Raw genomic sequence first — 24,173 nt, forward strand, 5'->3', positions numbered from 1 at the left:
GGAAGTGATTATTCCCCTCTATTTGGCACTGGTGAGGCCACATCTGGGGTATTGCATTCAGTTTTGCCCCCCCCCTCCATTACAGAAAGGATGTGGACACATTGGAGAGAGTCCAGCGGAGGGCAATGAAAATCAGTAGGGGGCTGGGCCACATGATTTACAAGGACAGGCTGAGGGAACTGGGCTTATTTAGTCTGCAAAAGAGAAGAGTGAGGGAGGGATTTGATAGCCTTCAACTACCTGAAGGGGAGTTCCAAAGAGGATGGAGCTCAGCTGTTCTCAGTGGTGGCAGATGACAGAGCAAGGAGCAATGGTCTCAAGTTGCAGTGGAGGAGGTCCAGGTTGGGTATCAGGAAAAACTATTTCACTAGGAGGTTGGTGAAGCACTGGAATGGGTTACCTAGGGAGATGGTGGAATCTCCATCCTTAGAGGTTTATAAGGCTCAGCTTGACAAATCCCTGGCTAAGATGATTTGGTCCTGCTTTGAGCAGGGATTGGACTAAATGACCTCCTAAGGTCTCTTCCAACCCTAATAGTCTATAATTCTATCAGTTGCTCTTGTTTCTTCCATACTTGGTCACGTGTCAGTTTTTCTTAAATAAACTACCAGACTAAAGATTAAGAAGCAGCTTAATCTTCAAAGCTCAGCTGAGGTCAATGATGTTACTCCAGTTTACAAATCTGAGGATAAGACTCAAATCTGTAAAATCAAAGGGATGGAGGGAACTTCCCAGAATGTATGATTTCAAATAATTCTGCTTATAAGTAACAATATTTGTATATTTTAATTATATTAATGTTCCAATCTCCATATTATATAGAAATGTGCAATTAATGAGTGAGTGGAAGAAATATAAGAACTGTTTCTCCCCCCATGTCCAAAGTCCAGTCATACATCATAGATGATGCTTTCCACGGAGAAGCAGGATTTGGGCATTCCTGGGGCCCTTCAGTATAGTTTCTCTTCAGACTCATGGGCCTAGGGAAAATCAGTGGTATAATAAAACATAAACACTTGATATTTGGTTAAATTAACAACTAACCTGAACTTCACTCCAACCTCAAACCCAAGTAATCATATGTAAATGATCCCCATTGAGGCTTGAACTACAGACCTTCACCATTAAAACTAGAAATCATGATCATTCAATCTAATGGACTAAGTCCTCTGGTTAGCACATTTAGCAGATTTATTAGCATTAACCTCTCAGGTGGCCCAGCTTCTATAGTGGGACAAAGACCCATTCTCTAAGTGTAGGCTACACATGGATCCTTTACGGCATTAGAAGCATTTTAGCCCCAACATTTTTCCTTTGTGATGTTGTCTCTGCATTTCCAGACTGCAGCTTGATCAGAAGCAGGAAATAGCCAGAATCTGGTAAGAGAGGCTGCATCCTCTTGAAAACTCCAGCCCAGCTTTGGAGATTCTGGCTATAGTTTAGAGAGGCATATATACATTTTGGCCTGTTCATGTGAACTGAACTAAGCTTCCAAACCTTTGAGGTTTCCCCATCACTATGTACAAGTAGGACTGGGGAAACCCAGGGGAAATTGGGTTCCAGAGACCATCCCAAAGTGCCGTAAACTGAAACTCAGCCCCTTGATACAATCCGCTGTGTTCCCTTTGCACACTAAACCCACCCACCTTGACAGGTTCAGAGCAAGGTTTGGCTGCACACTCATTTGTCCTAAACAGTAGATGAAACATTTACATTTTCCATCAGTTATGTGGCACTATTCCTCATGTTCTTCAAATAAGAGACAAGCAACAAAACTAGTGGATTGACAAACAACAGAAGCTTGATGTTCAGAGACACAGGGCACCCTCTGCAGTTTTGACGATCTCTCCTCAAAGTCATTTCAAGTTAACGTTGTACCAAAGAGCACCGTTCTTTGTGGGCCTGTGATGAGATCACTGTAAATCTCTTGGCTTTGAACATGTGAGTGTTTTCAGAGTTGATAATCTCCCTAGCCTGGCAATCATGTAAGGTATGCGGTAAGGTGAGAGGTGAGGTTTTGTTCCAAAGGGTATTCATTAACCTCTCTGTTCCTCCTGTCTGCCAGGTGTTGCATGTTCAACACAAGCTACAGAAAAGGGAATATAAACAAATACAGCTGGTTCAATGACCAGAAAGAAATGCTTACTTCTAAGAGAGCAAAGGGAAATGACAAACTACACAAGAACTACAGCTACACAGTACAGAAAAATGCAAGTGGTAAACTCAAAATTCTGTTGTCAGGAGAATAAACAACTGATACCTAGTGATGTGAACCAGAGCACTGGAACAAATACAATTCCTTATAAAACAAATTAAAATTAGTAATGGGCTGTATTTGGCCCCAGGCAATGGGCAGGTTATTAGCCTCTAGCCTAACTCCTGAAAAGGATAAGCTGATGACAGCTAAACCACATGCTCATGTTCCATGTAGTAGGTGGGCAATCAGCTGAGCAGCAAAATGTTTCTGTAGCTGTGAGCCCTAAATCTCCTCTGCTCCCCTTGGTGCCAAACTCACTGCATCATGATTCTTCAAAGGGAAGTTGAATAAGGCCCTGTTGCTTTGGTGTATGTAGTACAATACATTACAGATCCCGTAGCTCCCCTGCAAACACTGCTGCCACATGTGGTAGGAGGAATGGGAGGCATTGCTCTAACTTCCCCAGCCAGTGACTCCAAACAATATCCTATAAATTTGCTGTTTCTCCACCTACAAATCCATGCTCTGGTTGAGCTTTCATCTTGTTTCCACTGGGCCCTGGAACCCTTTCAAAGGCTCTCCTGGCTGGCTGTTGTCCGAAGCTGGAATCAGTCTGAATATGCGGCAGATTTGTTCTCCAGCTGCTGTCTAACTGGACATGTTTATTATGACAATTTAAAATTGGGCCTTTCAGAATTAAAACCACCAATCTGCCCTTTCATGCTCAGTCATAAAAGGGTATTACTTTGGCCTTGGAATGGTTGCTCCGTCTTACAACATGCTCTCTCTCTCTCCATTACTGGGATCTCCCTTGTTCCTTTCTTGTGGGTGGATTTCTTTAAAAAACAACTAGCAAGAGAAAAGGAGAGTGATGTGAAACACAGAAGCCAATAACCTCCTTTCAGACCATTGCTTTAGGCTCATGGGACACAGACTGGGATGAAGCCAACAGTGTAACTGTCTTGTTTTTGGAACTGAACTGTTCCAGGCATTGTAGCTGTCATAAACAGAGAGTTAAGGGTTAATATTTCTTTTACCTGTAAGGGGTTAACAAACAGTGAACCTGGAACACCTGACCAGAGGACCAATCAGGAGACAAGATACTTTCAAATCTGGGGGGAGGGAAGCCTTTGTTTGTGTTCTTTGTTTTGTCCATGCTCTCTCTGGGTTCTGAGAGGGACCAGACATGTAAGCAGATGCCTCCAATCTTTCTGAAAAAATCTCTTCTGTTCTAATTTTAGTAAGTATCAGGCTAAAGGCGGTTTTAGTCTTTTTGATTGTTTTCTTTATTTGCAAATGTGTAGTTTGCTGGAAGTATTTTAATTTGCATTTGTGCTGGGGGGGGAGGTTTTTTCTCTAGTGTCTATAAGCTGAAAGACCCTGTAATATTCCATCTTGATTTACAGAGATAATTTTTACTTTTTATTTCTTTTATTAAAAGCTCCCCCTCAGCATAAATGCAAATTAAAATACTTCCAGCAAACTACACATTTGCAAATAAAGAAAACAATCAAAAAGACTAAAACCGCCTTTATCCTGATACTTACTAAAATTAGAACAGAAGAGATTTTTTCAGAAAGATTGGAGGCATCTGCTTACATGTCTGGTCCCTCTCAGAACCCAGAGAGAACATGTACAGAGAACAAAGAACACAAAACCAAAGCTTCCCTCCCCCCAGATTTGAAAGTATCTTGTCTCCTGATTGGTCCTCTGGTCAGGTGTTCCAGGTTCACTGTTTGTTAACCCCTTACAAGTAAAAGAAATATTAACCCTTAACTATCTGTTTATGACAGTAGCATTGTTCTTAAAACGTACGTGGAATGTGCCTTTGATACGAGGTAACATTAAGACATTATGTTAGAGTTTCATTTCAAATGACTGAACCCCAGGTCCATAACTGGGAAGTAGGGGGAAGAACTGACAAAAGGTAAGAAAGTATTTAAAAGGTTCATTGATTTTAATGGGATAACTGATCAGATATACTTAATCACATTTTCATTAAAAGCCACCATTCCAATCACAGTCATGAATTCAGCCATGGAAATTACCAGCTGTTGGCTGTTCTGTTGTCTCCACACTGTGAAATGAACTGCAGGGGTCTCAGTGAATTTCCCAGCAGGCAGCTGGGCCACATTGCCACAACAATTCCCATCTTCATTTGCAATGTCAGCAAGAAGCATAAAAAGCATCCTGCAGAGCTGGTCCCGAGACCAGAACACGTGGGCATCAGGAGGTAACTTGTACTGCCACTGTTGAACCTGTTTCTGCTGATTACCACAGGGCTTCTGTCAATCTGGCACCTTTTACCAACATTAACATCATATTTTAATACAGATGCTAGTTAATAATCTTGATTATTGGCCTGGAGCCACATACTTTTTTTATTATTATATTAAGAGGGAATAATGTTCTACACCAACTTCCCATTTTATTTTGGGGGTATTAAGAAATGAAACATTAATGGAATGTGGGTAATGAACTGCATATTCAGCTGCTATTTACCTAATTGTTCTTGTTTATCTCTGGAGCAGAGGAGGGGGGGAAAGAGTCTATAACTATGCCCAGAAACATCCCATTTCTACAAATGCATGTATGGCTGACAGCCACTAAGCACAAATGAATAAATATTTTATGTACTTTAATTTTCTCATCTATGAGCTTGATGTTCTGAATCTCTTTGCTTTATTTTGTGACTTCATAAATGTTAAAAACATTTATCCTCTTATTCTTTCCAACAAAAATAAGACTTTTGCCAGTTTCTGCTCCCGTTCAATTTGCTTTCATCTCTTTATTAGCATATCAAAATAGCATATTGCCTGCAGTTCACTCCCTTCAGTAATTTCTGCATTCAAATTTTACCCTTCCTTCCTTCAATTTCTTATCACCTGTGCTCTGATCTTTGTATTATTCAGGAAGCAAGGTGTTTTACCTTTTTTTTGTGTCACATCTACTCACTGGACCCTACAGTCTATTGGGATGCAGCCTGGCTTTTTCCTTGTATTTATTTCATTTTCTTTTTACACTTTTATTATTATCATCTTTTCTCCACTTGCCCCTCCACCTCATCTTTTTTCTTGTCTCCCCCTGGCCTTTTGTGTCTTCTAAGTACTGTGATGCTTGCTATGGGGAAGGCTGGAGGCCGAGGCTGGCATTCCTATTTACTCAGCTTTTTCTCCCCTGCTTTGCATTTGGTCTCCTTTTGCACACAGTCTTTTGCACAGTTTCTAATTGTGAGCCTGAGTCCAGGGCGCACCGCTCACAGGGACCTGAAGGTGGCTGAAGACCATTTTTTTTGTGGGGATGTTGGACTGTATATATTTTGTTGCACTTGGTTACCCTGCAAGGGAACAAATACAATAGAAGAGAAATGAGCCTTGTAATAACCTGATACTCAACAAATTTGCCAGAGCTAATGAGCTGACACTCAACTGTCCGTACACTGTGCTCGCATCTCCCTGCTAACTTTTCCTTGCAAAGAGCAATAATGAATTTCCCGGTCTTATGACAATTCCTTAGTAATTTACAAATCTGCTGCTTACCACTTACTGCAGAACTCGATGAGCTCATGCCACAATGGAATGGAAGCCAAACTCTTAGAGACCCCTCAAAATACTTGCAAGTTGCATCATTCCTTACAACTTCCACCCAATCGGACAGGACGAAAGATTTCCTCCATCAAGAAATGCAGAGAAAGACTCTGAGAAACCCATGTGTTTCTTCTTCAACTTCTAAGGTGCTCACATGCTGCATGCTGGAGTCCAGTGTAAACATTATCACTGTGATAGTACCTATGCCCGATATGGGAGGCACCCTACAAAGACAGCAAGAGACAGTTCCTGCCATGAAAGACTTACAGTCAATAGAGTGGGAGACCGAAAGTTGTTTTACATATGGCAAACTGAGGCCCAGAAAGATTGTTTTCTGTAAGGTCAGGGCACAGAGCTTGTAGCAGAAGCAGGTATTGAACTGCAACTCCTAGGTCCCAGTCCAGCATGGTAGCCACAAAACAATCCATGTGCTGTGTACCCAGATAGACCAGTGTTATTTATAGGCAGAGTAGCAGAGAAACCCAGGCACATGGGAATTGCCATGGCAGTAAGTGGCATATGGACCATGTCGGGGTAGGGTCACCTCTCTGTGGAGTGGCTATTGCCAGAGATTCCAGTCTAACTCTGTATCAGTACGCTATGGGGCAAAATGTCTGCAAGTGAAGACCTAATAACACTGAAGTGGAAGAAGAAGAGAAAGGAGAGGTGCTTGGGGATGGATATGACTGTGATGGAAAATGGAAGAAGGCAGTCACACAGGAAGGTTTGAAGATGAATCTTCATGCACAGGAGTGCCTCATGAAAGGTATAATTCTTCAGAGGTGCTTGAAGAAGATACTAATGCCTAATGTTCACCTTAAGTAGTGTTACAATGTCCTGTCAATTTGTTACATTTATTCCTCTGTGATTTATAACAAAATCCCAACTTCCTCACGTGGGGTGTGACATCTGCACTTGGCTACTTTGTAAGTGACTGATTTTTAGTCAGTTCATGTTCGCTGCGAAAGTGAAATGTTTCTGTTTTCTTTACTCTCACTTGCTTTGATGAGATATTCCAGCCCGTTAGCCAGACACTACTTTAAAAAGAACTATATCTTGAACAAATATTTTCCTCTTATTTTTAACTCAGTTGCCCATTGCAGATGATCACCTGGAAAATGAATGATGTCTGCTTCCTCATGAAACCTATGAAATTTCAACCTTACTCAAAGGAGAGGAAGGGAATACATTGCTTTCAAAAAGTCCTTCTCATTCCTTCTAGGCAATTAATGCTCTTCCCAAGAGGAATGGCAGAGCCCAGAATGCTGCAGTGTTTGAGTTAACCTTATGTACCAGAACTTTGCACACTCTCTTCCCCTGAAACCTGGCTAATTTATACACCTGAAATGATGTATGGTATATTGCCAGCAGCATCCTGGATTTAATTCCTGACCGTAGAGCAGATATAAATTCTCCCTGAGCCCTATTCACAACCATTAATTTGTTTAACTTTATTTAAATCTGGCTGACATCTTCCTGCCTGTTCGTTTATTGAGGTTGTCTTTATCACTGTCAGCTATTGATTGCTGAAGGAAAACATCACTTCACAGAATTAGTCCTGCAACAGACTCTGTGTGTGAGAGGGTCTAGGTGGAGAGAGATTAAAGTCGATGAGTTTCCACATGGGGGTAGTGGATTTCCTACATGGTGTTCATTGCAGAATTGGGGCCTTACTGTGTTTTCCCAGAAAATCTGCAGAATTGACTGTTTTGTCTTATTAATCTAAAAAGCGACGAACTGGGTATTTAGTAGAAAACAGGGTAACCATGATAATATGATGATTTCCAGTCATTCCACACTTCTCATTTCACTAGCCAGACACAATGTAAGAGAGACCCATTTAAAGGGTACTGCAACAGTTGATCGGAAGGAGTTTGAGGCACTTTGCAGAATCTAAAGATGCACCAACTCCTCTCATTGTGAGTCATTTAAGGCACTCGGGAGATAAGCTGTTGTTTCCGATGAGGCAGCTAAGGAGAAATATTTAATTAGATGGCAGAGAACAGCTCTGAGAGGGGGTTTGGTCCTTGCAAAAGCAGTATTAATCTGAAGAGTTAAATAAAGCCCAGGACAATCTACACTGACCACAGCCTGTCAGAGAAAATGACTGTGTCCTGAGCTAGCCACATTCCGGCTTTCAGGGAAAGAGAATCAAGCTGGCAAGTCTCTAGCTTGGTTAACTGAGGGGTCACCACAACCACCATATATTTTGAAGTGCCGTGTAGTTGTAGCCACGTTAGTCCCAGAATGTTAGAGAGACAAAATGGGGGAGGTAATATCTTTTATTGGACCCACTTCTTCTGGTGAGAGAGAGAAGCTTTTGAGCTACACAGGTCCTCTTCAGGGATGTGTATGTGACATTCTGAGAACCTTCCCCAGATCAGAAAAAGAGCTCTGTGTAGCTGGTAAGCTTGTTTGTCTCACCAACAGAAGTGGGTTCAACAAAAAGTATTACCTCACCCACCTTCTCTCCCTTGTATTTTTAAAGTGAGTTTAGTGCTGAGTTTACAGCCCTGAGAACTTTCCAGGGAGAGAGAGCTGGAGAGACACCCTCCGTATAACCAGCAACACCAGATAACAGCACAGCTCATCCTGCCACGCCCCTGTAGAGACAGCAATGGGCTCTCAGTGCCTCTCTGTTCACGTTCTGCTGGGATTGCCAGTCCAGGGACCAGTTTGTGCCAAAGTGGGAGGGTTTTTTTGTGGTGTGGGAACCCCTCCCTGAGACCCCAGTGTGACTGAAGCCTGCTCACTCACTTCACGCAGGCCAGGGAACAGCTGCCAAATAGCAATGACATTGACTCCCTGCCAGCTTGCTTCGAACCCGGGAGCTGGCGATGAAAGGCTCCAGGCCTCCTTATCAATTCCTGAGCCCTGTTCCCTCAGTCACCACCTTGGAGATTTCTCCATCAACAAGCTTTGAGATGCGTCTTTAAACTTAGCAAACACGTTAGGGGGGAAAGAAGTGGAGAATTTTTCAGACCACTTGAGCCCATTTTGATCAATGCATTTTTCTAAAAGTCTGTCAGTGCTGAGACACTTCTTCCCATGTGATACCAGTAAACAGAATCCTAGATGCTGAAAGGGCAGCAAAGACATATGCCTGAGGTTTTCATAGCTGTCTCTAGGCATTTGGACACCTGTCCCCATTAATTTTAATGGGATTTGGAAGTTCAAAGTCTTGGTGACTTTGGAAATTTCAGCCTAAGTCTCTAGCTCTGAAGTATGCAGGATTGTCAACATGCTGTACATTCACAAACGTTTAGTAGCCACCCAAGAGATAGATAATGATGATTATCTATCTACACATACAAAGGACACACATGAAAACCACGTCATATGCCTAGATGTACTGTTTGTGCTTGGTATGTGTACGTGTGCACATGTATACATCTATAAATATGTACTGTGAAAGCATAGGGTGTGGGTGAAAAGTTATATTTGAGTGAGAGCAACAGTTCCTGGGTGGTTTTGATTATCCTGGACAAGTCCTGACATGCAGAATTATTTTTAATTCAAAGGGTCGTCTCTGTCTATGCAGCCATCTGTAAGCTCGGCTGTCTCCTTTATGCTCTATCAATTTGAAAGGAAACAGTCAAATCTGATTATTTTGGAAAATATGCAGAGAGGTTGACATGGTGTGAAGTGACATAATGCATGTTGATTTAGGCGCTGTCCCATGGGCGTGACTGTTTTCTGGATGTTACAAATCCCAAAGCTGTTAAGAAAAAACAAAAATCCAAGGGTTGTTGCCATAAATCCTTGAGCTTGAAGGTACATTTGCCTTGAGAGCCACAAACATGGAACTTCCCCATAAATGAATATGCCTCTTTAACGCGGAGCTTGTATTTTCAATATCACATGAAGATGAGATAAAACACAAGGGCTTTATTGAGGATCACACATCAAGCCTCCTACACAATAACATCAATAATAATAACAACTCACATGTACACATCAGCACACTCTTTTCAGGGATTCCAAGCTACTGTTGTGGTTGTTTGTTGCTGTAGTATCTGTAGGCCTCAGTCGGGGACCTGGGCTCAGAGGAAGCCATTTGCAGGGCACCACAACACAACAAAACAACTTTTATTGGGCCAGTCAGAGTTAGGAACTGTGGCACATACTCTTCAGCGTCACCTACTGGCACTTTGTTAACTCTTTACATACCTACAGATACTGAGGCCTCACCTCACATTCCCTGATCCAAAGAACTCACAAGAAAAATAAACCATTTTATAAGCCCTCTGTACCGGTAGCACATTGGGGTGTTGGGTACCTAAACACTCTCAGGGCACAGCAGTGCCATTTCCTGCAGCCCTCCGGGTTTTCTCTTCAGGTCTCCTGTCCAAGTACTGAACAGGTTCACCACCACTCTGCTGGCGAGGCCTGAAGAAATCACAGCTCAAACAGCAGCGCTGATGGGTGTAATAACACAAATCGTGGATCAGCTCTTACTCTCCAGTGAAGACCATGTGAATTTTGCTATTACTTCAATGGAAGCAGGAGCAGGCCTTTGATAAAATGCACGGCATGCAGCGCTACATGAGGGCTAGAGAAGGTTTGATCATTTCATTTTTGTCCAAACACAAGTTTCTCTCTGCAGCCCTGTGTGGTCTCGGTCAGAGAATGGGACAAGGCTGAGGAATGATTTCATTCCACCCAACATCACAATCTGCTAATGCAACACATTCTTTTTATTGCCCCTTTCTAGTTTGCTCCTCTTGCCTAAAACAACATCATGTGACCCGTTACATAACTGTAGGAGATAGCCTGGAAATATGGTATGAGATCCTTGCCCATACTCACTGTGTGGAGGAGACGGGAAGGCCAAGTGGAATGAACAAACAGCCAGCACAGCTTCAGGCCTTGTGCCCTTCCTAAACTCAGAGGCTGAAATTCACCTATGGGCCTAAATTTGCTGACTTTACTTCAAGAAAAGGCCCATGAGGTGCCTCACAGTCTTTGGAGGGGTGTCAGCATGAGGACCTAGGTGAATCTGGACCAGTCACTTGACCTATCCATATCTTAGTTTCCCCATCTGTGAAGCAGGGGTAACAATAGTTGCCTCACAAGAGGATTCCAAGGATCTGTTAAATAATGCACTTAAAGAGCTTTGAGAGTCTCCTTTAAGCCTCCCTGTATGAGTGGCATGTACTATTCACACTTGATAACTGCAGAAATGGAGAGTCTGTGTCAATGGGGGCAGGATATTCATTCAGTCCCAGAAATGACCTCTGCGTTTATCCAAACCTCGTAAGATGGGGTGCACATGAACAACCCGCCTGAAGTTGAGCTCCTCTGCTCCAGTTATTAATTACACCATTCAAATTCCTCTCCAAATTAACATTTCAGATGTGTACAAACACAGCCCAATGTCCTTGACAAGGATTTTTCTCCTCAGCTCCAGCATGAGCACACAGATGTTTATCCTGGTTAAAGCTTTATCACTGAAGCAGAGTGTCTGCAGCAAAGCACCTCTTGGGAAGAATCTGCATTACATTTGGCTTTTGATTTAACATCCTTTAGAAAATAACTGTTCTCCCTTCATTCCACACATGCTAGATCTCCAGTGGGCCAGAAGGGAGAGCTCCACCTCCAATCTGCTCCAGTTACCCAAATACAGCTTCTCTGGAGCATAAGAACCTGATCTGCAATATTAGCAGATATATCATCTTTCAGATTACTGAACTATTCATAACCTATAGAGCCAGCTCTGCCATTTATGTTCAAGGAGCTTGTTATACTACCACAGGTGGGTGGAATTCAGAGGGTGAGAACAAGGTCCAATGCACTGCTCACATTCCACTTAAAAACCTTAATATAGGCTTAAGTGTGATTGATATCATGCCACCATACCCCTTTCTGGGAAAGGAACAGGAATTTGTCACAGGTCTCGTTTCCAAGGATATGAACATATAATTTATTTGGCTAGGGATTTACCTCCCCAGCTGGTGGGGCTCCTGGTGTACAGAGGGGAAAGTGACTGCTATGGAATGTGTTCTGTGGATTAATGCAGGAGATTGGCACTCAGGACTGGTGAGCTGTATTCCCAGACCTCCCTCTGCTCTAAGTCCCTGAGGGCAGTTGTGTATCTGTGCCTGCTCCTCCGTCTTCAAAGATGGCTAATAACACTTAGGAAGTGGTGAGAATTAATGAACAGCACTTTGAGATTCTCAGGTCAAATTATGTTCTCGAAGTGCAGAATATTGGAGTCAGCACAACTTCCGAATAATCTTGAGTTCTCAAACAAATGCGATAGGAATGAGGAAAATGTTGCTAGGTAAGTTACTCAGGAGATGAGCGATGGGCCAATGTTCCTTCTGCGCCATGGAAATGGTCAGAACTTTGTGTCTCAATTCAGCCAGGATTTTATGCACATGGATCATCCCTATGACATTACACACATGCTTCAAGTTAGGCACGTGTTTAAGTAGCTTGCTGAACGGAGGCCTTGTTCTGGGAAAGGAACTTGGCACTGATTATTTTCTTATTTCCCAGCTTCACCCATTGTTTTCACTCAGTAAAACCTGATCTCTGGCTCCAGTTCTGAACTGAACACGGTTACAAGGCCAAAGAGAAATGCTAAGGAGCGAAAAATGGACATGACAAGAGCCCTGACTGGTGCTGAATCAAAGAATCCAGCCGGGATTGAGTGCCACCCTGACCGGAGAAGGAACTGTGAGATCACAGTGCAGAAAGGCTGGAAGGAGAGAGATTAATTGCACCATTTGCTAGCCTTGTTAAAATCTTTGTCATTCACATGGCCTGACTCTGTGACCCTTTCTTATCTCAATCCCATGCTTCTCAGAAGAATAAAGCCAAACTCAACAGAACTCAGAATTCAAATGTCTCCTCCAGGCTCTGAGTCATAAAAGGAGGCTCTGGCTGGCTTGACCTTTCCTGGATTGTGCATTTAGATGATGGGCCTATTGGTCTTGACTCTTTCCCTCCTCTCCATGCCTCCTGTTGGCTCGGTGTTGAACGAGTGCTATATAAGTGTTGTTCCTGGCCAGCTGCGACCGCTGTGTTTGCCTGTTGAGCTGTGCCCCCAGCTCTCTCATGTCAAAGGTCACTTAGAAATGGCCTTTGGGATTGTGACATATTCTTCAAAGCTTCCGTGTTTATTGTCCTGAGACATGACATAACATCAAACAATGAGAGCAAGTCAATAGGATCCAGTGACAATAGAGAGTCCAGTGACTCCTTCCTTCAGATGCTCCTTTTTCTGGTGTGCTCTTCAAGGGCCTAGCCCTGCAGGGTACTGAGTGCCTCCAGCTCCCACTGGCTGCAGTCATGGCTGAGGATGCTCAGGGTCAGGCCCAGAAGTTCAGTAATGCAGCAACTCTGGCCTCACACTGCTGCCACTGATGGTAATGAGTGACAGTCCCACTCCTGAGACCCCCATCACAACTAGTTGCCAAGTACACAGGTCTGTCTGTCATAGGTACTTATAGGGCTCCATTACCAGAGTATCTGAGCAGCTCACACCCTTTAATGTATTTTTCTTCACAACCCACCATGTGGCAGGGTCATGCTTTTATTCCCGTTTAACGGGATGGGAACTCTGTGGCACAGAGCAACTAAGTGACTGGCCCATGTTCACGCACAATGTCTGTGGCAGAGCAAGAATCCCATGGCCCCAGTTAGTGGTCTAACCACTGGGCCACGCTTCCTACACAGAGTCCAGGGAGAGCATTGCAGGTTCTCACATAGAAAGTTTGACTGCATGACATAATGCCAAAGAGAGATTTTGCCAAACTCTGCATGGACATCTCCTAATGAGCTCCAGAAAGAGCTGACATAGGGCACTTGTTGTTTTTAGCTTTGCGGGTACCAAACTGAGACATTCCAGCTCTCTGCTAGGCCCGACCCATTCGTTTCGCAGTGGGAAGGATGGGGTTAACAGAGGCCAATTTGGTAATCACTGACCTGACACATGAGCCTGGGAAGGGTCTGCCAGGACTGGAGCCCTGGGGGGTATTAAGTGGCGAAGGGATTCTTCTCTTTACAGAGGGTCAAATCCTGCTGTCAATTGACTTTAATGGGAGCTTTGCTTGACCATGCAACCAATCAATAGGAGTGAGGCATCTAAATGCCATCATTTATCAAGCGCTTTGAGAACCTCCAGGTAAATGACATTATATAAATAGATGATAATTGTGGATTCCTAGCATATTGCTCTGTGCAGCTTGACATGGCAACAAGCAGAACCTCCTCCATAAACTGGAGTGGAAAATTGGGTCCTTACAGGCTGCGTATCTGTCCTGATAACTAGAGGAGATGGCGAAGACTAAGCTCTTCAGTATAGGAGCAGTGTCTTCCTGTGTGTTCGGCAGAGTCTGGCAGGGTGAGTCTGTGGATGTTACTGTAACAATAATTATAACAGCCTAATTTTTCTCCCTCTGAACAACTGGCACTTGCTGTGTGTTCATTTAATTACTTGCCTGATTCTTGTAATCGGCAGCAAATGACCTGCTTATCTGAGATGGCAACGAGTCCCTTCTCTCCTTTCACGCACAGGTTGCTACTGTGTTCATTATGTCAACATATGACAGCTGCCCGCCTTGCAGGTTATTTAGATGTCATTAGTTTGTCACCACTCTGCATATACAGACCCTTTGGAAAGGAATTCTGTTTCTAACAATACCCCTCATTCCCTGGGGCACTGTGGCCAGCCACTATCATCCCTGACATCATAGAATCATAGAATATCAGGGTCGGAAGGGACCTCAGGAGGTCATCTAGTCCTGCTCAAAGCAGGACCAATCCCCAGCTAAATCATCCCAGCCAGGGCTTTGTCAAGCCTGACCTTAAAAACATCTAAGGAAGGAGATTCCACCACCTTCCTAGGTAGCCCATTCCAGTGCTTCACCACCCTCCTAGTGAAAAAGTTTTTCCTAATATCCAACCTAAACCTTCCCCACTGCAACTTGAGACTGTTACTCCTTGTTCTGTCATCTGCTACCACTGAGAACTGTCTAGATCCATTCTCTTTGGAACCTATCAGGTAGTTGAAAGCAGCTATCAAATCCCCTCTCATTCTTCTCTTCTGCAGACGAAACAACCCCAGTTCTCTCAGTCTCTCCTCATAAGTCATGTGTTCCAGCCCTCAAATCATTTTTGTTGCCCTCCGCTGGACTTTTTCCAATTTTTCCACATCCTTCTTTTAGTGTGGGGCCCAAAACTGGACACAGTACTCTAGATGAGGCCTTACCAATGTCAAATAGAGGGGAATGATCATGTCCCTCAATCTGCTGGCAATGCCCCTACTTATACAGCCCAAACTGCCATTAGTCTTCTTAGCATTTTGACTCATATCCAGTTTCTCGTCCACTGTAACCCCTAGGTCCTTTTCTGCAGAACTGCTGCCTAGCCTCTTGTTCCTAGTCTGTAGCAGTGCACGGGATTCTTCCATCCTAAATGCAGGACTCTGCACTTGTCCTTGTTGAANGGCACAATCCTCTAATTTGTCTAGGTCCCTCTGTATCCTATCCCTACCCTCCAGCGTATCTACCACTCCTCCCATTTTAGTGTCATCTGAAAACTTGCTGAGGATGCAGTCCAAGCCGTCCTCCAGATCATTAATGAAGATATTGAACAAAACCAGCCCCAGGACCGACCCTTGGGACACTCCGCTTGATACCAGCTGCCAACTAGACATGAAGCCATTCATCACCATCCATTGAACCCGATGATCTAGCCAGCTTTCTATCCACCCTATAGTCCATTCATCCAGCCCAGACTTCTTTAATTTGCCGGTAAGAATACTGTGGGACACCATATGGAAATCTTTGCTAAAGTCAAGGATTAACACATCCACGGCTTTCCCCTCATCCACAGAGCCAGTTATCTCCTCATCGAAGGCAATTAGGTTAGTCAGGCACTTGTCCTTGGTGAATCCATGGTGACTGTTCCTGATCATTTTCCTCTCCTCTAACTGCTTCAGAACTGATTCCTTGAGGACCTGCTCCTTGATTTTCCCAGGGACTGAGGTGAGGCCATGTCATGGAGGTGGGGGAGGCCAGGCCCTGCTCCCCCGGCTTCCTGCGATTCACCGTGACTCTCAGCCAGCCAGTAAAACAGAAGGTCTATTTAGATGACTGGAACACAGTCCAAGACAGGTCTTGCAGGTGCAGATAACAGGACCCCCTCAGTTAGGTCCATCGGGGGGCGGGGGACAGGGAGGCCAGAGCCCCTTTGGGAGGCCAGGGCCTCATCTGGGCTCCTCTCCCTTTTCCCAGCCAGCTCCAAACTGAAACTCCCTCCAGCCTCTCACTCAGCCTCCCCCCAGCTCCTCCCCTTGTCTTTGTCCAGTTTCCCTGGCAAAGGTGTCGGCTGGCCTCCAACCCCCCTCCTGGGTTACGTGCTCAGGTATCCTCCCTCAAGGAAAGTCTCCCATCCCCAATGCAACCAGTCCCAGAAAAACTCCCCTGCAACCTTCCCAGGTCAATACTCCCCACTCAGTATTCAAAGAAAACATTAAGAACATTCCCACTTCATCACAGGCTGACTGACCTGTAGTTCCCAGGATCCTCTTCCTTGCCTTTTTAAAAGATGGGCACTACATTAGCCTTTTTCCAGTCATCCGGGACTGTCACTCACAACAGAACTCAAGTCAGTCTTCAGGTTCTGAGAATCAAAGCCAGGACATGAAGGGAATGTTCCTGTATCTCCCAATCCAGAGCTCCTATTGATGTCACTGAGAGTTAAGTGGGTAGAACAGCTGCAAGAATGGCGTCTGAATTGGTACGGTAGAAAAATCTGCCCTCTCACTATGTACCTCTAACATACCAGTGAAAACCCAGTGAAATATTAACAATAGAGTCAGGGTCTAATAAAACAAAAAGCAATTGTGTAAATACCATAAATTTGACAGACAAATGGCACTTACTACCCGCAGTTTCTATTTGAGAGATTCATTTTAAAGTTGAAATCAAATAAATCTTCCAGGCTGAAATATCTCTTAAAAAAAAACAACCCAAAAACTTGAGAACAAAGGGTAGAAAAAAATCCATCTCTACAAAGAAGTGAAAAAGTAAAGAAGCTTCCACATCTGAAAAGAAAATGAAATGCCAGTTAAAGAACTCCATTGTTTAGGCAGGCGACAAGAACAGCTGTCTTGAAAGCCCTTTTCAGCGGCTGTGCATAAGGGTATTTTTTCTCCACTGAACCTTTGCTCCACTTTGAAAAATTTAAAATCTTTGTAACTCAGAGAGAAAAAAGGCCCTTCTCGGAGACGGGTTTTATTAACACAACCCATGTGAGGAGCATGTTTTAGTGCCAGTTCCAGAAACCGCTTTAACATCATGGTCAGCTTCTACACAGTCTTGCTTCTGTTTAGCATCAGATATATTGTTTCATTATGTATAGGTTTTTCATGCATGTACAAAGACATGTTCTCCATTCAAGCAGTACGTTTACTCCAGAGGCTCATACTGATTTTGTGTTCATTCTCTTTGCATTACTCAGTGGGTGAACAACTAGGTCTCAAAGAAATAGCATAAGAGAATCCTGTGGCACCTTATAGACTAACAGACGTTTTGGAGAGTGAGCTTTCGTGGGTGAATACCCACTTCGTCAGACGCAGGTAGTGGAAATTTCCAGGGGTAGGTATATATATGCTAGCAAGCAAGCTAGAGATAACGAGGTTAGTTCAATCAGGGAGGATGGGGCCGTGTTCTAGCAGTAGAGGTGTGAAAACCAAGGGAGGAGAAACTGGTTCTGTAATTGGCAAGCCATTCACAGTCTTTGTTTAGTCCAGAGCTGATGGTGTCAAATTTGCAGATGAACTGAAGCTCAGCAGTTTCTCTTTGAAGTCTGGTCCTGAAGTTTTTTTGCTGCAGGATGGCCACCTTAAGGTCTGCTATAGTGTGGCCAGGGAGGTTGAAGTGCTCTCCTACAGGTTTTTGTATATTGCCATTCCTGATATCTGATTTGTGTCCATTTATCCTTTTCCGTAGTGACTGTCCAGTTTGGCCGATGTACATAGCAGAGGGGCATTGCTGGCATATGATGGCGTATATTACATTGGTGGACGTGCAGGTGAATGAACCAGTGATGGTATGGCTGATCTGGTTAGGTCCTGTGATGGTGTCGCTGGTGTAGATATGTGGGCAGAGTTGGCATCGAGGTTTGTTGCATGGATTGGTTCCTGAGCTAGAGTTACTATGGTACGGTGTGCAGTTGCTGGTGAGAATACGTTTCAGGTTGGCAGGTTGTCTGTGGGCAAGGATTGGCCTGCCACCCAAGACCTGTGAAAGTGTGGGATCATTGTCCAGGATGGGTTGTAGATCCCTGATGATGCGTTGGAGGGGTTTTAGCTGGGGGCTGTATGTGATGGCCAGTGGAGTCCTGTTGGTTTCTTTCTTGGGTTTGTCTTGCAGTAGGAGGCTTCTGGGTACACGTCTGGCTCTGTTGATCTGTTTCCTAATTTCCTCGTGCGGGTATTGTAGTTTTGAGAATGCTTGGTGGAGATTTTGTAGGTGTTGGTCTCTGTCTGAGGGGTTAGAGCAGATGCGGTTGTACCTCAGTGCTTGGCTGTAGACAATGGATCATGTGATGTGCCCGGGATGGAAGCTGGAGGCATGAAGGTAAGCATAGCGGTCGGTAGGTTTTCGATAGTCACTTTCATCTTCAATAGTCACTTTCATCTTCAATAGATTAACTCAGGTGAATTTAGAATGGAAGCAAATTTGCAGATTAGATTACACTGCAACTTGGTTTTATGCGGTGCAGACATTAATGCAAAGCTCTTTGGAAAGCAATCAGAACAGTGTGAAAGTATGGCAGTGAACATTGGCTATTGGCTGTGTAGGCAAATAGAGCAGCCCTGATAGCTTAAGTGCAGTCAAACTTGTTTTGATAAAGAGTGCAAATCTTGGGTAGAATACTGGGGTTATCGCCTGCTCTTACGAAAAAGTGCTCTGGGGTATTTTTTCTTGGGAGAGTATGAACCAAACTAGTACTGTTCATCCATGTTGAATGGACTAGATGACATACAAAGTTGTTTCCATCCTTAGTTGTTTTTGTATAATTTTATGTACTGGTTTATTTAAAAAAAATACTGAGAAAACCTATTGTATTTTAATGAATGCAGGCTGTTTTCACTCAGTTCTTGCCAGACAATCCATTGCTACCTAATTCCCAATGAAAGAGATATCAAAACAATGGACAGTCTACCTCGATTACATGCTGCTTTGTTTTGGTATTGCAGTTAAAAGGGAGGTAAATAGGTAACACATAGCAATGAAAGAGTTAAATGTATCCCTCCCTCTGGTTGCAAAGGAGAGGATGTTGTTCCTGTGGAAAGGTTGAGGACAGGGAGAGACATCTTCAAAGTCTCACCACAAGCCACTGAAGCAGAATTTTAATAGAAAGTAAAACTGAAATATGAAAGTGAATAGAATAAACAAGAATAAATTATCTAAAAGGATGAAAGTGAAAAAGGAAAGTTAACTGAGACAAAGAGAACCAATGCATTTCCCACAGCTGAGGTATAATGATCAAAGAGCTCACAAAACCAAAGCAAATTATGGAGAAGGGTATCTTCAAATCCATCTTGGTAATCAAGAAAAATGCTTTATTACAACCTTGGAAACCAAGTGGGCTGATCGGGGCGGCTCTAGACATTTTGCCACCCCAAGCACGGCAGCATGCCATGGGGGGCACTCTGCCAGTCGCCGGTCCTACGGCTTCAGTGGAACTCCCGCAGGCATGCCTGCGGAGGGTCCGCTGGTCCCGTGGGTCCACCGAAGCTGCGGGACCAGTGGACCCTCAGCAGGCATGCCACCGAAAGCTGCCTGCCTGCCGCCCTCCCAGCGACCAGCAGAGTGCCTCCCGTGGCATGCTGCCCCAAGCACGCGCTTGGTGCTGGGGCCTGGAGCCGCCCCTGGGGCTGATCCAGTTTACTCCTTCCCCCAAGTGGCTTGCCCTGGAGTACTATGCTATCTGTACAAGAACTTCGAAAGTTGCAACTTCTTCCAAAAACTGGGATAATGATGTTGCTAGGCATTTACATCCTAAGTAGCACCTTCCAGCCAGAATGCTTCACCAGCTATCTATAGGAATCTTTTATTCCACCACTGAAATACAGCCATGGCTAGGGTGGAACATGGCTGCTAATAACCCATGCACAGCAATGGTATACCACAGTTTGGGACTGATGCTACTGATAGAGTAGTGGAAAGTTTAGTGGAAGTGTTTTTTGTTTCAGAAGCAAATACTCACAACCCACATTGTTTAATTAATGTGCTATCAGTTTAACATCTCATCTGCTCAGGGAGTACATCCAGCCCTTATTTTAATAGATTTTAAGGCCAGAAGAAACACCTTGATCATGTGGACAACACAGGACATCAAATTTTGGAGGGCATTCTTCTTCCATCCTATGTGAGTGAAGATGTGGAAGTGGAGAACTTCTGTGATCCAAGCCTTGCTTCCAGCTATGCTAACAAAACTAGAAGAGGTCAATCCATGCAGCAGGCTAAGAGCTGTCCAGTGCTGGTGCAGCATCAAGCAGAGCTCACAGGAGTCTGAAAAGACTACACCAGCATTGCTGTTTTCTGCATAGTGGGGGAACCTGTCCCTGGCAGGACTTGAAGCCGGGGACTATGAATTCTAAAGCAGAACTACAACCACTGGAATGAAAAATGAGCCTCCAACGGTTTTCAATGTAGGCTGTCAAGTTCTCAGTCCCGTAGCCATTTTGGGATCAGACTACTATAATTTCATATGCAGCATCAGATTAAGTGTGAGCATCACCGTCTCAGCCCAACAGAGTCTCAGAGGTCACTTTCAGGCATTAATCACAGCCGAGACAGCAGCAGCCATTGCTAGGGTTAGTAAAACAGAACTTAACCAGAGCTCTGCCTTGTAATAAATACAAGCCCCCGTCAATTCTTCATCCTGTACCCCACATAGCACTCCCTCAGGGGCTCCAGCACGAATGCTTTAGTATGACAAAGGAACCCCGCCACCTCCTTTTACAAAAGAGTCTATGGATTCAGCATTAAAATGGGGACACCGTGTCCTCCATTTAAGTGCTCAGGTTAGCTCCTGAATGCTCAGATGCTGGTCTTCACTGCCAATGTGTTGTGTGAGCATCCAAAGGCAGAAATAGGTGCCCTCACCTCAATTTCAATAGTGAGACCCTCATTTCAATTTATTTCGCAGTTCCTGGATCGGATGAGTCAATTGCTGTCAAGGCTTCTTTTGCTAAGGGATAACAGTAAAATAAATTACCAGGATTTCAATGCTCATGGGCGAATCCACAGTAGTTCCTCTCTTACAGTAACACCTCTTTATGTCTTTTATCTAATCAGTTCCAAGAAGTGTGTCATTTCTGCTACATTAGAGATAAATTCAGAAGAAACGATCAAAGACCTTATGTACTCTGAGAACCCAGGAAAATTCCTGGTCATGGCTCCAGCCACCAGTGGAGAGAATCAGCAGTAATTGTGCTGAACAATGTAAATATATTTTTAAGTTTGATTTTTAGTAAATGACTGAGTGGTGAGTCCCTTTTGAAGCAGTTTTTTTTAATGGCACTTTCTTCATAAAATAACTTTTATGGGAAGGAGCTGGCGTAGGTGAGTATGAATGAGTTACAGGGCCTTTCATTGGTTGGAATGTGTCCCCTGTTGTTAATAGCAACAAGCCACTTGCATTTGAGAAGGGAATTGTTGGAGTTAGAGTTTTAGTCCTGTTTCTGCATCTCAAAGTCACCACTATAAATGGCCCATGGAGAAAGGTGAAGGACTAAATGAACCGTGTTGACTGAGCACACCTTAGAATGGCTCAGCTAGAGCAAAATCAGCTAAGGAGTTCCATGGGGAGAATGTACAATGCCACAGCTTGTGCTGTGTCTGTTAGTTGGATAACTAGAGGTCTTCAGTCTGCATCTTTCACCTCTCTATTCCACCTAAATAAAACAAATAAAGCCACACAGTTCTAGTGGCAACCCAGAAATACATTGCAACACTAACAGACTGAAACAGAAAACATCAAATGACACAGGAGGAGTTTCCTCAGTTTGGTTCTTAGTAGAAAAAGAAAGGGCTACAGCACAGAGCTAGAAATAACAAAAAGCCCAGCACAGAAACACTGTGCCAAAAACCATCATGTCAATGCGTACGGCTGTGATATTTGCATCAAGACAAGGGATAAATTCCAAAGAGGCAGCAGAACTGTGTGCACAACATGGTGAATTTTGATGCTAAATTTGTTCATGGAAAACTAGCAAAAACAGAAAAATCAGATTTGAATTAACCAAGTACCAAAGGCTTAGCTGCCTCTGTGCTTGAAAAAGAATACGTCTTAGTCACAGCCCTCAGATTAAATACTGATGCAGCCAAATGGCTCACCAGAAAAAATTAAACATAGGCACGTAAGGAGAATAAAGCTTCCCATTCCCACATAATGGTAAGAAAATCTACTGCACAAAGTGACTTAGATGGACATCATCCAACAAACACTCTTCACTGAGCTCAGTCCAGCCGGGAGGAAAGGCAACAAGGGGTAGAAACAATGATGGGGAATGCCGAAAGATACATTAATGAGAACCACTGATGTGCTGCCAGTGGTAAGAAAAGGGAGGAAGGCCGGTGCTCTGGTTAAGGGGCCAGAGAGGGGCTCGGAAGTTTGGGTCCAGTTCCCAGCTCTGCCTGTCTAAGTAACAGTGGCTGCCTCATGAACCACAGCACTGCCCAGAATCACCATGCTGCTGCAGTCCTTCTCTTGGCATGCTCCCGATGCCAGAGCTCACAAGGGCATCCTCAGAGGGCAGGATTATGGGCTGTCCTCCACAGTGACTGCCTGAGGGAATCCTCCTCTCTGGCTGGATATGGCTTGTTTATGCCCCTGTAGTCTGCTCTGGCCCTTTTCCCTGATGTGATGGGGCTGGAGTTGGGGTGACCTGGTCTCTGGGCACTCCCAGAGTGCAAAGTCCACCTGCCCCGCAAAGGGCAAGCACACGCCCATGAACCTCTTAAGACCTCAAGGTTTAAGAAGGACTTAAGTTGTGCATGTGTCTTATGCTGGCCTTCTGCTACTAGAGCAATGGTTGATCTTCAGCACAGGCATGCGTTTGTCAGTACTACCAGACTAGTTCTTCAGCTGTCTAAAGAGTTGTTGGCCTTGAGGGCACCCAAGGAAGAACCTTTCCATTTTTGTTCATCGAGTGGATGCCACATGCTGTCTTTCTAATCAACAAATCATTTGTATAAATCACACTTGTAGTAGCGTGCATCTCTGAAGGATTTAAATATTGTCACATACCCCAATCATTTAGCTTCACTGATGATTTCTCTCTATTGGAAAAATGAAAAAATATAACAAGCACAGCCAAATGTCTTTTCTTTAAATATTTTACAACCATTAACCTCTCCCTGTGTTCTTTGTCATTTTGCAGGTAATTGAAATAGCTATGCAGAAGCTGAATTTTTCTAAAATCAATTATTGAGCCACAGCAGAAAAGCATGGCTTCAAGCTTCTTTATGATATGTTGTGGCTACCTTAACCTGCCTCAGTCTTGTGTATTCTTAAAAAGATAAAAATCTAGCTGATTAGAGAGAAAGTTCTTGATTTTTCCAAAGTGTTTGACTGATCTTATTGACTGCATTTTGAAATTCTTATGCAATACTTTCATTATAAGTTACACTACAGTGATTTACATAATATTTGTAAAATGAGCTGTTACAATTATAATGATGAATCACATTTCACAATTCAGACCCAAAACTGGCAGCTTATTGAGGGAGCACCTGAATATCAGCACAAGTTTTGCAGGCACAAAATTAAGGTGTGGCTGAGAATTATATCGCTTCTTACTATTAAGGAAAATTGGATATATGATCATTTTCCCCCACCTCTCTTCATGGAGTAGTGATTTGCTACCATTTGTAGGAATTGATTCAAAAAGTGAAGTAGATTAATTTTAGCCCTCTGGGGAAATGAGTTAAAACATAAGAAACGGCTATACTGGGTCAGACCAAAGGTCCATCTCGCCCACTATCCCGTCTTCCAACAGTGGCCAATGCCAGGTGCCTCAGAGGGAATGAACAGAACAGGTAATCAAGTGATCCATCCCCTGTCACCCATTCCCAGCTTCTGGCAAACAGAGGTTAGAGACACCATCCCTGCTCATCCTGTCTAATAGCCATTGATGGACCTATTCTCCATGAATTTATCTAGTTCTTTTTTGAACCCTGTTATAGTCTTGGCCTTCACAACATCCTCTGGCAAAGAGATCCACAGGTTGACTATGTGTTATGGGAAGAAATGATTTCCTTTTATTTGTTTTAAACCTGTTGCCTATTCATTTCATTTGGTGATCTCTAGTTTGTGTGTTATGAGCAGAAGTAAATAACACCTCTTTAACTACTTTCTCC

Source organism: Chelonoidis abingdonii, chromosome 23, assembly GCF_003597395.2.
Source record: "Chelonoidis abingdonii isolate Lonesome George chromosome 23, CheloAbing_2.0, whole genome shotgun sequence".
In the NCBI taxonomy this organism is placed as follows: domain Eukaryota; kingdom Metazoa; phylum Chordata; order Testudines; family Testudinidae; genus Chelonoidis; species Chelonoidis abingdonii.